Raw genomic sequence first — 9,757 nt, forward strand, 5'->3', positions numbered from 1 at the left:
TCATCTGGTCACATGACATCTAGTGTTCATCTGGTCACATGACATCTATTGTTCACCTGGTCACATGACATCTATTGTTCATCTGGTCACATGACATCTATTGTTCATCTGGTCACATGACATCTATTGTTCATCGAGTCACATGACATCTATTGTTCATCTGGTCACATGACATCTATTGTTCATCTGGTCACATGACATCTATTGTTCATCTGGTCACATGACATCTATTGTTCATCTGGTCACATGACATCTATTGTTCATCTGGTCACATGACATCTATTGTTCATCTGGTCACATGACATCTATTGTTCATCGAGTCACATGACATCTATTGTTCATCTGGTCACATGACATCTATTGTTCACCTGGTCACATGACATCTATTGTTCACCTGGTCACATGACATCTATTGTTCATCTAGTCTCATGACATCTATTGTTCACCTGGTCACATGACATCTATTGTTCATCTGGTCTCATGACATCTATTGTTCATCTAGTCACATGACATCTATTGTTCATCTGGTCACATGACATCTATTGTTCACCTGGTCTCATGACATATATTGTTCACCTGGTCACATGACATCTATTGTTCATCTGGTCACATGACATCTAGTGTTCATCTGGTCACATGACATCTATTGTTCATCTGGTCACATGACATCTATTGTTCATCTGGTCACATGACATCTATTGTTCATCTGGTCACATGACATCTAGTGTTCATCTGGTCACATGACATCTATTGTTCATCTGGTCACATGACATCTATTGTTCATCTGGTCACATGACATCTATTGTTCATCTGGTCACATGACATCTAGTGTTCATCTGGTCACATGACATCTATTGTTCATCTGGTCACATGACATCTATTGTTCATCGAGTCACATGACATCTATTGTTCATCGAGTCACATGACATCTATTGTTCACCTGGTCACATGACATCTATTGTTCATCTGGTCTCATGACATCTATTGTTCACCTGGTCACATGACATCTATTGTTCATCTGGTCACATGACATCTAGTGTTCATCTAGTCACATGACATCTATTGTTCATCTGGTCACATGACATCTATTGTTCATCTGGTCACATGACATCTATTGTTCATCTGGTCACATGACATCTATTGTTCATCTGGTCACATGACATCTATTGTTCATCTAGTCACATGACATCTATTGATCATCTAGTCACATGACATCTATTGTTCATCTGGTCACATGACATCTATTGTTCATTTGGTCTCATGACATCTATTGTTCATCTGGTCACATGACATCTATTGTTCACCTGGTCTCATGACATCTATTGATCATCTAGTCACATGACATCTATTGTTCATCTGGTCACATGACATCTATTGTTCATTTGGTCTCATGACATCTATTGTTCATCTGGTCACATGACATCTATTGTTCATCTGGTCACATGACATCTATTGTTCATTTGGTCTCATGACATCTATTGTTCATCTGGTCACATGACATCTATTGTTCATCTGGTCACATGACATATACTGTTCATCTGGTCACATGACATCTATTGTTCATCTGGTCACATGACATCTATTGTTCATCTGGTCACATGACATCTATTGTTCATCTAGTCACATGACATCTATTGTTCACCTGGTCTCATGACATCTATTGTTCACCTGGTCTCATGACATCTATTGTTCATCTAGTCACATGACATATATTGTTCATCTGGTCACATGACATCTATTGTTCATCTGGTCACATGACATCTATTGTTCATCTGGTCACATGACATCTATTGTTCATCTGGTCACATGACATCTATCGTTCATCTAGTCACATGACATCTATTGTTCATCTGGTCTCATGACATCTATTTTTCATCTGGTCACTTGACATCTATTGTTCACAAACTGTCATGATGGGATGTATTGAATAAGGATTCCTCATCACTGATTGGATGCACATTCTGTCAGTTACAACAACAACAGTTACAACTTCTTTTGACATGTTTGACACGAGGCCTCTGTTCTTAGTTTTAGTGAGAACACGAGCTGCAGGATTCTGGATCCACTGGAGGGACCTAAGAGACTTATAGAGCAGCCTGATAATAAGGAGTTGACTTAAGAGACAAATAGAGCAGCCTGATAATAAGGAGTTGACTTAAGAGACTTATAGAGCAGCCTGATAATAAGGAGTTGACTTAAGAGACTTATAGAGCAGCCTGATAATAAGGAGTTGACCTAAGAGACTTATAGAGCAGCATGATAATAAGGAGTTGACTTAAGAGACAAATAGAGCAGCCTGATAATAAGGAGTTGACTATAGAGACTTATAGAGCAGCCTGATAATAAGGAGTTGACTTAAGAGACTTATAGAGCAGCCTGATAATAAGGAGTTGACTTAAGAGACTTATAGAGCAGCCTGATAATAAGGAGTTGACCTAAGAGACTTATAGAGCAGCCTCATCATAAGGAGTTGACCTAAGAGACTTATAGAGCAGCCTGATAATAAGGAGTTGACTTAAGAGACTTATAGAGCAGCCTGATAATAAGGAGTTGACCTAAGAGACTTATAGAGCAGCCTGATAATAAGGAGTTAACTTAAGAGACTTATAGAGCAGCCTGATAATAAGGAGTTGACCTAAGAGAATTATAGAGCAGCCTGATCATAAGGAGTTGACTTAAGAGACAAATAGAGCAGCCTGATAATAAGGAGTTGACTATAGAGACTTATAGAGCCTGATAATAAGGAGTTTACTATAGAGACTTATAGAGCAGCCTGATAATAAGGAGTTGACCTAAGAGACTTATAGAGCAGCCTGATAATAAGGAGTTGACTTAAGATAATTATAGAGCAGCCTGATAATAAGGAGTTGACCTAAGAGACTTATAGAGCAGCCTGATAATAAGGAGTTGACCTAAGAGACTTATAGAACAGCCTGGTAATGAGGAGTTGACCTAAGAGACTTATAGAGCAGCCTGATAATAAGGAGTTGACCTAAGAGACTTATAGAGCAGCCTGATAATAAGGAGTTGACCTAAGAGACTTATAGAGCAGCCTGATAATAAGGAGTTGACCTAAGAGACTTATAGAGCAGCCTGATAATAAGGAGTTGACCTAAGAGACTTATAGAACAGCCTGGTAATAAGGAGTTGACCTAAGAGACTTATAGAGCAGCCTGATAATAAGGAGTTGACCTAAGAGACTTATAGAGCAGCCTGATCATAAGGAGTTGACTTAAGAGACTTATAGAGCAGCCTGATAATAAGGAGTTGACCTAAGAGACTTATAGAGCAGCCTGATAATAAGGAGTTGACCTAAGACTTATAGAGCAGCCTGATAATAAGGAGTTGACCTAAGAGACTTATAGAACAGCCTGGTAATAAGGAGTTGACCGAAGAGACTTATAGAGCAGCCTGATAATAAGGAATTGACCTAAGAGACTTATAGAGCAGCCTGATCATGCGGAGTTGACTTAAGAGACTTATAGAGCAGCCTGATAATAAGGAGTTGACCTAAGAGACTTATAGAGCAGCCTGATAATAAGGAGTTGACCTAAGAGACTTATAGAGCAGCCTGATAATAAGGAGTTGACCTAAGAGACTTATCGAGCAGCCTGATCATAAGGAGTTGACCTAAGAGACTTATAGAGCAGCCTGATCATAAGGAGTTGACCTAAGAGACTTATAGAGCAGCCTGATCATAAGGAGTTGACCTAAGAGACTTATAGAGCAGCCTGATAATAAGGAGTTGACTATAGAGACTTATAGAGCAGCCTGATAATAAGGAGTTGACCTAAGAGACTTATAGAGCAGCCTGATAATAAGGAGTTGACTATAGAGACTTATCGAGCAGCCTGATAATAAGGAGTTGACCTAAGAGACTTATAGAGCAGCCTGATAATAAAGAGTTGACTATAGAGACTTATCGAGCAGCCTGATCATAAGGAGTTGACCTAAGAGATTTATAGAGCAGCATCCTCCCGTCCTCCTTCCTCCCATCCTCCATCCTCCCGAAGAGGATATCACAGGAAGGGGAGGAGCTAGACTAGATAAGAGGAGAGCACAGGAAGGGGAGGAGCTAGACTAGATGAGAGAAGAGCACAGGAAGGGGAGGAGCTAAACTTTATTTTGATAAATTGACTTTTTGGATTTGTTTAAATTAATAAATATTCCCCATTCATTTATACACTACCGTTCAAAAGTTTGGGGTCACCCAGACAATTTCGTGTCTTCCATGAAAACTCACTTTTATTTATCAAATGAATTGAAAATTGAATATAAAATATAGTCAAGACATTGACAAGGTTAGAAATAATGATTCATATTTGAAGTATTAATTTTGTTCTTCAAACTTCAAGCTCAAAGGAAGGCCAGTTGTAGAGCTTATATCACCAGCATAACTGTTTTCAGCTGTGCTAACATAATTGCATGGGTTTTCTAATCAGACATTAGTCTTCTAAGGCGATAACACAATGTACCATCAGAACACTGGAGTGATGATGAAATGGACCTCTATACACCTCTGGAGATATTTCATTAGAAACCAGACGTTTCCACCTAGAAGAGTCATTTACCACATTAACAATGTAGAGAGGGTATTGTTGATTAATGTTATCTTTATTGAAAAAACAGTGCTTTTCTTTGAAGAATAAAGACATTTCTAAGTGACCCCAAACTTTTGAACGGTAGTGTATATATATATATATATATATATATATATATATATATATAAATGTATATAGCACTCAGCTATCCTCTGTATGGATTGTGTTGCCCTTGTCAGCTGTTTAAGGGCATGGACCTGATGACCTCTTGACCCTTTTAAAGCTGATGATGTTTGTGAGTCTTCGTGATGGAGGTGAACTGACCTGCAGGTGTCTCATGGAGAGGTGGAGAGGAGGTGAGGTGGAGAGGAGGTGAGGTAGGGAGGTGGGGAAGAGGAGAGGTGGGGAGGAGGTGAGGTAGGAGGTAGGGAAGAGGAGAGGTGGGGAGAAGGTGAGGTGGGGAGGAGGTGAGGGGGGGGAGGTGAGGCGGTGGGGAGGTGGAGAGGTGAGGAGGAGGAGGTGAGGAGGTGAGGCGGGGAGGTGAGGCGGTGGGGAGGTGAGGGGGAGGTGAGGCGAGGAGGTGAGGCGGTGAAGCGGTGGGGAGGTGAGGGGGAGGTGAGGCGGTGGGGAGGTGAGGGGGAGGTGAGGAGGTGAGGCGAGGAGGTGAGGCGGTGGGGAGGTGAGGAGGAGGAGGTGAGGAGGTGAGGCGGTGGGGAGGTGAGGGGGAGGTGAGGCGGTGGGGAGGTGAGGAGGAGGAGGTGAGGAGGTGAGGCGGTGGGGAGGTGAGGGGGAGGTGAGGCGGTGGGGAGGTGAGGAGGTGGTGCAGCAGCCATGACACTCTGGTCCTGTGGGAGGCTCATAGAGCTGAGGCTGTTATTTAATTGGTGGGCTCAGTGGTGTCAGCAGCTCGTTAGCAGCTCGTTAGCAGCTCGTCAGCAGCTCGTTAGCAGCTCGTTAGCAGCTCGTCAGCAGCTCGTTAGCAGCTCGTTAGCAGCCTGTGGAGTCATTGACAACAATGATGTCACCGCTTCACTGATCTTACTATTCTGTGTTGGTTCAGTGTTTACACAGTGTTCTCAGGTCTATTGTTCTTTAGTCTCAGGTCTATTGTTCATTAGTCTCAGGTCTATTGTTCTTTAGTCTCAGGTCTATTGTTCTTTAGTCTCAGGTCTATTGTTCTTTAGTCTCAGGTCTATTGTTCTTTAGTCTCAGGTCTATTGTTCTTAAGTCTCAGGTCTATTGTTCTTTAGTCTCTAGTCTATCGTTCTTTAGCCTCAGGTCTATTGTTCTTTATTCTCAGGTCTACTGTTCTTTAGTCTCAGGTCTATTGTTCTTTGGTCTCAGGTCTATTGTCCTTTAGCCTCAGGTCTATTGTTCTTTAGTCTCAGGTCTATTGTTCTTAAGTCTCAGGTCTATTGTCCTTTAGCCTCAGGTCTATTGTTCTTTAGTCTCAGGTCTATTGTTCTTTATTCTCAGGTCTATTGTTCTTTAGTTTCATGTCTATTGTTCTTAAGCCTCAGGCCTATTGTTCTTTAGTCTCAGGTCTATTGTTCTTTAGTCTCAGGTCTATTGTTCTTTAGTCTCAGGCCTATTGTTCTTTAGTCTCAGGTCTATTGTTCTTAAGTCTCAGGTCTATTGTTCTTTAGTCTCTAGTCTATCGTTCTTTAGCCTCATGTCTATTGTTCTTTATTCTCAGGTCTACTGTTCTTTAGTCTCAGGTCTATCGTTCTTTAGCCTCAGGTCTATTGTTCTTTATTCTCAGGTCTACTGTTCTTTAGTCTCAGGTCTATTGTTCTTTGGTCTCAGGTCTATTGTCCTTTAGCCTCAGGTCTATTGTTCTTAAGTCTCAGGTCTATTGTTCTTTAGTCTCTAGTCTATCGTTCTTTAGCCTCTGGTCTATTGTTCTTTATTCTCAGGTCTATCGTTCTTTAGCCTCAGGTCTATTGTTCTTTATTCTCAGGTCTATTGTTCTTTGGTCTCAGGTCTATTGTTCTTTAGCCTCAGGTCTACTGTTCTTTAGCCTCAGGTCTATTGTTCTTTAGCTTCAGGTCTATTGTTCTTTAGCCTCAGGTCTATTGTTCTTTAGTTTCAGGTCTACTGTTCTTTAGTCTCAGGTCTATTGTTCTTTGGTCTCAGGTCTATTGTCCTTTAGCCTCAGGTCTATTGTCCTTGAGCCTCAGGTCTATTGTTCTTTAGTCTCAGGTCTATTGTTCTTAAGTCTCCGGTCTATTGTTCTTTAGCCTCAGGTCTATTGTTCTTTAGTCTCAGGTCTATTGTCCTTTAGCCTCAGGTCTATTGTTCTTTAGCCTCAGGTCTATTGTTCTTTAGTCTCAGGTCTATTGTCCTTTAGCCTCAGGTCTATTGTTCTTTAGTCTCAGGTCTATTGTTCTTTATTCTCAGGTCTATTGTTCTTTAGTCTCAGGTCTTTTGTTCTTAAGTCTCAGGTCTATTGTCCTTTAGCCTCAGGTCTATTGTTCTTTAGTCTCAGGTCTATTGTTCTTTATTCTCAGGTCTATTGTTCTTTAGTTTCATGTCTATTGTTCTTAAGCCTCAGGTCTATTGTTCTTTAGTCTCAGGTCTATTGTTCTTTAGTCTCAGGTCTATTGTTCTTAAGTCTCAGGTCTATTGTCCTTTAGCCTCAGGTCTATTGTTCTTTAGTCTCAGGTCTATTGTTCTTTATTCTCAGGTCTATTGTTCTTTAGTTTCATGTATATTGTTCTTTAGCCTCAGGTCTATTGTTCTTTATTCTCAGGTCTACTGTTCTTTAGTCTCAGGTCTATTGTTCTTTGGTCTCAGGTCTATTGTCCTTTAGCCTCAGGTCTATTGTTCTTTAGCCTCAGGTCTATTGTTCTTTAGTCTCAGGTCTACTGTTCTTTAGTCTCAGGTCTACTGTTCTTTAGCCTCAGGTCTATTGTTCTTTAGTTTCAGGTCTACTGTTCTTTAGTTTCATGTCTATTGTTCTTTATTCTCAGGTCTACTGTTCTTTAGTCTCAGGTCTATTGTTCTTTGGTCTCAGGTCTATTGTTCTTAAGCCTCAGGTCTATTGTTCTTCAGCCTCAGGTCTATTGTTCTTTAGTCTCAGGTCTATTGTTCTTTAGCCTCAGGTCTATTGTCCTTTAGCCTCAGGTCTATTGTTCTTTAGTCTCGGGTCTACTGTTCTTTAGCCTCAGGTCTATTGTTCTTTATTCTCAGGTCTACTGTTCTTTAGCCTCAGGTCTATTGTTCTTTATTCTCAGGTCTATTGTCCTTTAGCCTCAGGTCTATTGTTCTTTAGCCTCAGGTCTATTGTTCTTTAGCCTCAGGTCTATTGTTCTTTAGTCTCAGGTCTATTGTTCTTTAGCCTCAGGTCTATTGTCCTTTAGCCTCAGGTCTATTGTTCTTTATTCTCAGGTCTATTGTTCTTTAGTCTCAGGTCTACTGTTCTTTAGTCTCAGGTCTATTGTTCTTTATTCTCAGGTCTATTGTTCTTTAGCCTCAGGTCTATTGTTCTTCAGCCTCAGGTCTATTGTTCTTTATTCTCAGGTCAGTGCATCCTGGAGACTGAGGAGAGCAGCTCTTCTCAGTGCTCTGGAGGCCAGTGGGATGTAAGGAAGAGCTCCAGAGAGATGAGCGCTGCAGCCTGGAGACGCTTTATGAGCTGAGCGAGCACGGAGCAGCCGACATGGGACATGTTGGCTGCTGTCGTCTCACCACTACTCTAGAGGCTGCATATATGTGTATATATATATATATATATACACACACATATATATATAACCCATTAACTAACGCATGAGGACACCATGATGCAGAGCTTCAGGCTCCAGAGACGTGACTGGAGGACAGTTGATGTACATTGTAAGCAGTGAGTGACTGTGGGTCCTTGAGCAAGGCACTGAACCCTCAGCTCCAGTAAAGTAGATCTCATTCCAGATAGTGCTGGCCCAGTGACAGGTGTCTGTCAGTGTGCCTGCTCTCTGACATCAACGTTCAATGTACTATAATCCACAGGTAATCTGGCTCACCGGCTGGAACCGGTTCCTCTGTGTGTGTGTGTGTGTGTGTGTGTGTCTCCTCTTCCTCAGCACGATGCTGGACCTTCTTTTGAAACACTGGATATAAACTGATCAGGGGGGGAGGAGACAATAAAAGGGGCGGAGTCATTAAGGGGGAAGAGATAGGACAAGGGGTGGCGCATTAAGGGGGAGGAGATAGGACAAGGTGCGGAGACATTAAGGGGGAGGAGATAGGACAAGGGGCGGAGTCATTAAGGGGGAGGAGATAGGACAAGGGGCGTAGACATTAAGGGGGAGGAGATAGGACAAGGGGCGGAATCATTAAGGGGAGGAGATAGGACAAGGGGCGGAGTCATAAAGGGGGAGGAGATAGGACAAGGGGCGGAGTCATTAAGGGGGAGGAGATAGGACAAGGGGCGGAGACATTAAGGGGGAGGAGATAGGACAAGGGGCGGAGACATTAAGGGGGAGGAGATAGGACACGGGGCGGAGTCATTAAGGGGGAGGAGATAGGACAAGGGGCGGAGTCATTAAGGGGGAGGAGATAGGACAAGGGGCGGCGACATAAAGGGGGAGTGGATACATTCCTGGCGTCCTGTGCTTTATTAGTTGGATGATATATTTTTTGAATACGTTAGATTGTGTCAGAGACATTTCACTCGTGTCATGAATCTGTTTTCCCGTTGGACAGATGTCCTCCGTGATGTCTTCGCTGTCCTCGTCCTCACCTCGGTGTCGCAGAGCAGAAGAACTCTAACACAGAGGTAGGCGTTTCCTTCCATGACAGAGAGAGGAACTGATGATGATGGACCCCACCTGTCACTCGGCTGGCTCCTCCCCCTGACCTTCACCTGTCACTCTGCTGGCTCCTCCCCCTGACCTTCACCTGTCACTCGGCTAGCTCCTCCCCCTGACCTTCACCTGTCACTCGGCTGGCTCCTCTCCCTGACCTTCACCTGTCACTCGGCTGGCTCCTCTCCCTGACCTTCACCTGTCACTCGGCTAGCTCCTCCCCCTGACCTTCACCTGTCACTCGGCTAGCTCCTCCCCCTGACCTTCACCTGTCACTCTGCTGGCTCCTCCCCCTGACCTTCACCTGTCACTCGGCTTGCTCCTCCCCCTGACCTTCACCTGTCACTCGGCTGGCTCCTCTTCTTGACCTTCACCTGTCACCGGCTAGCTCCTCCCCTGACCTTCACCTGTCACCGGCTGGCTCCTCTC

Source organism: Pseudoliparis swirei, chromosome 14, assembly GCF_029220125.1.
Source record: "Pseudoliparis swirei isolate HS2019 ecotype Mariana Trench chromosome 14, NWPU_hadal_v1, whole genome shotgun sequence".
Taxonomy (NCBI): Eukaryota; Metazoa; Chordata; class Actinopteri; order Perciformes; family Liparidae; genus Pseudoliparis; species Pseudoliparis swirei.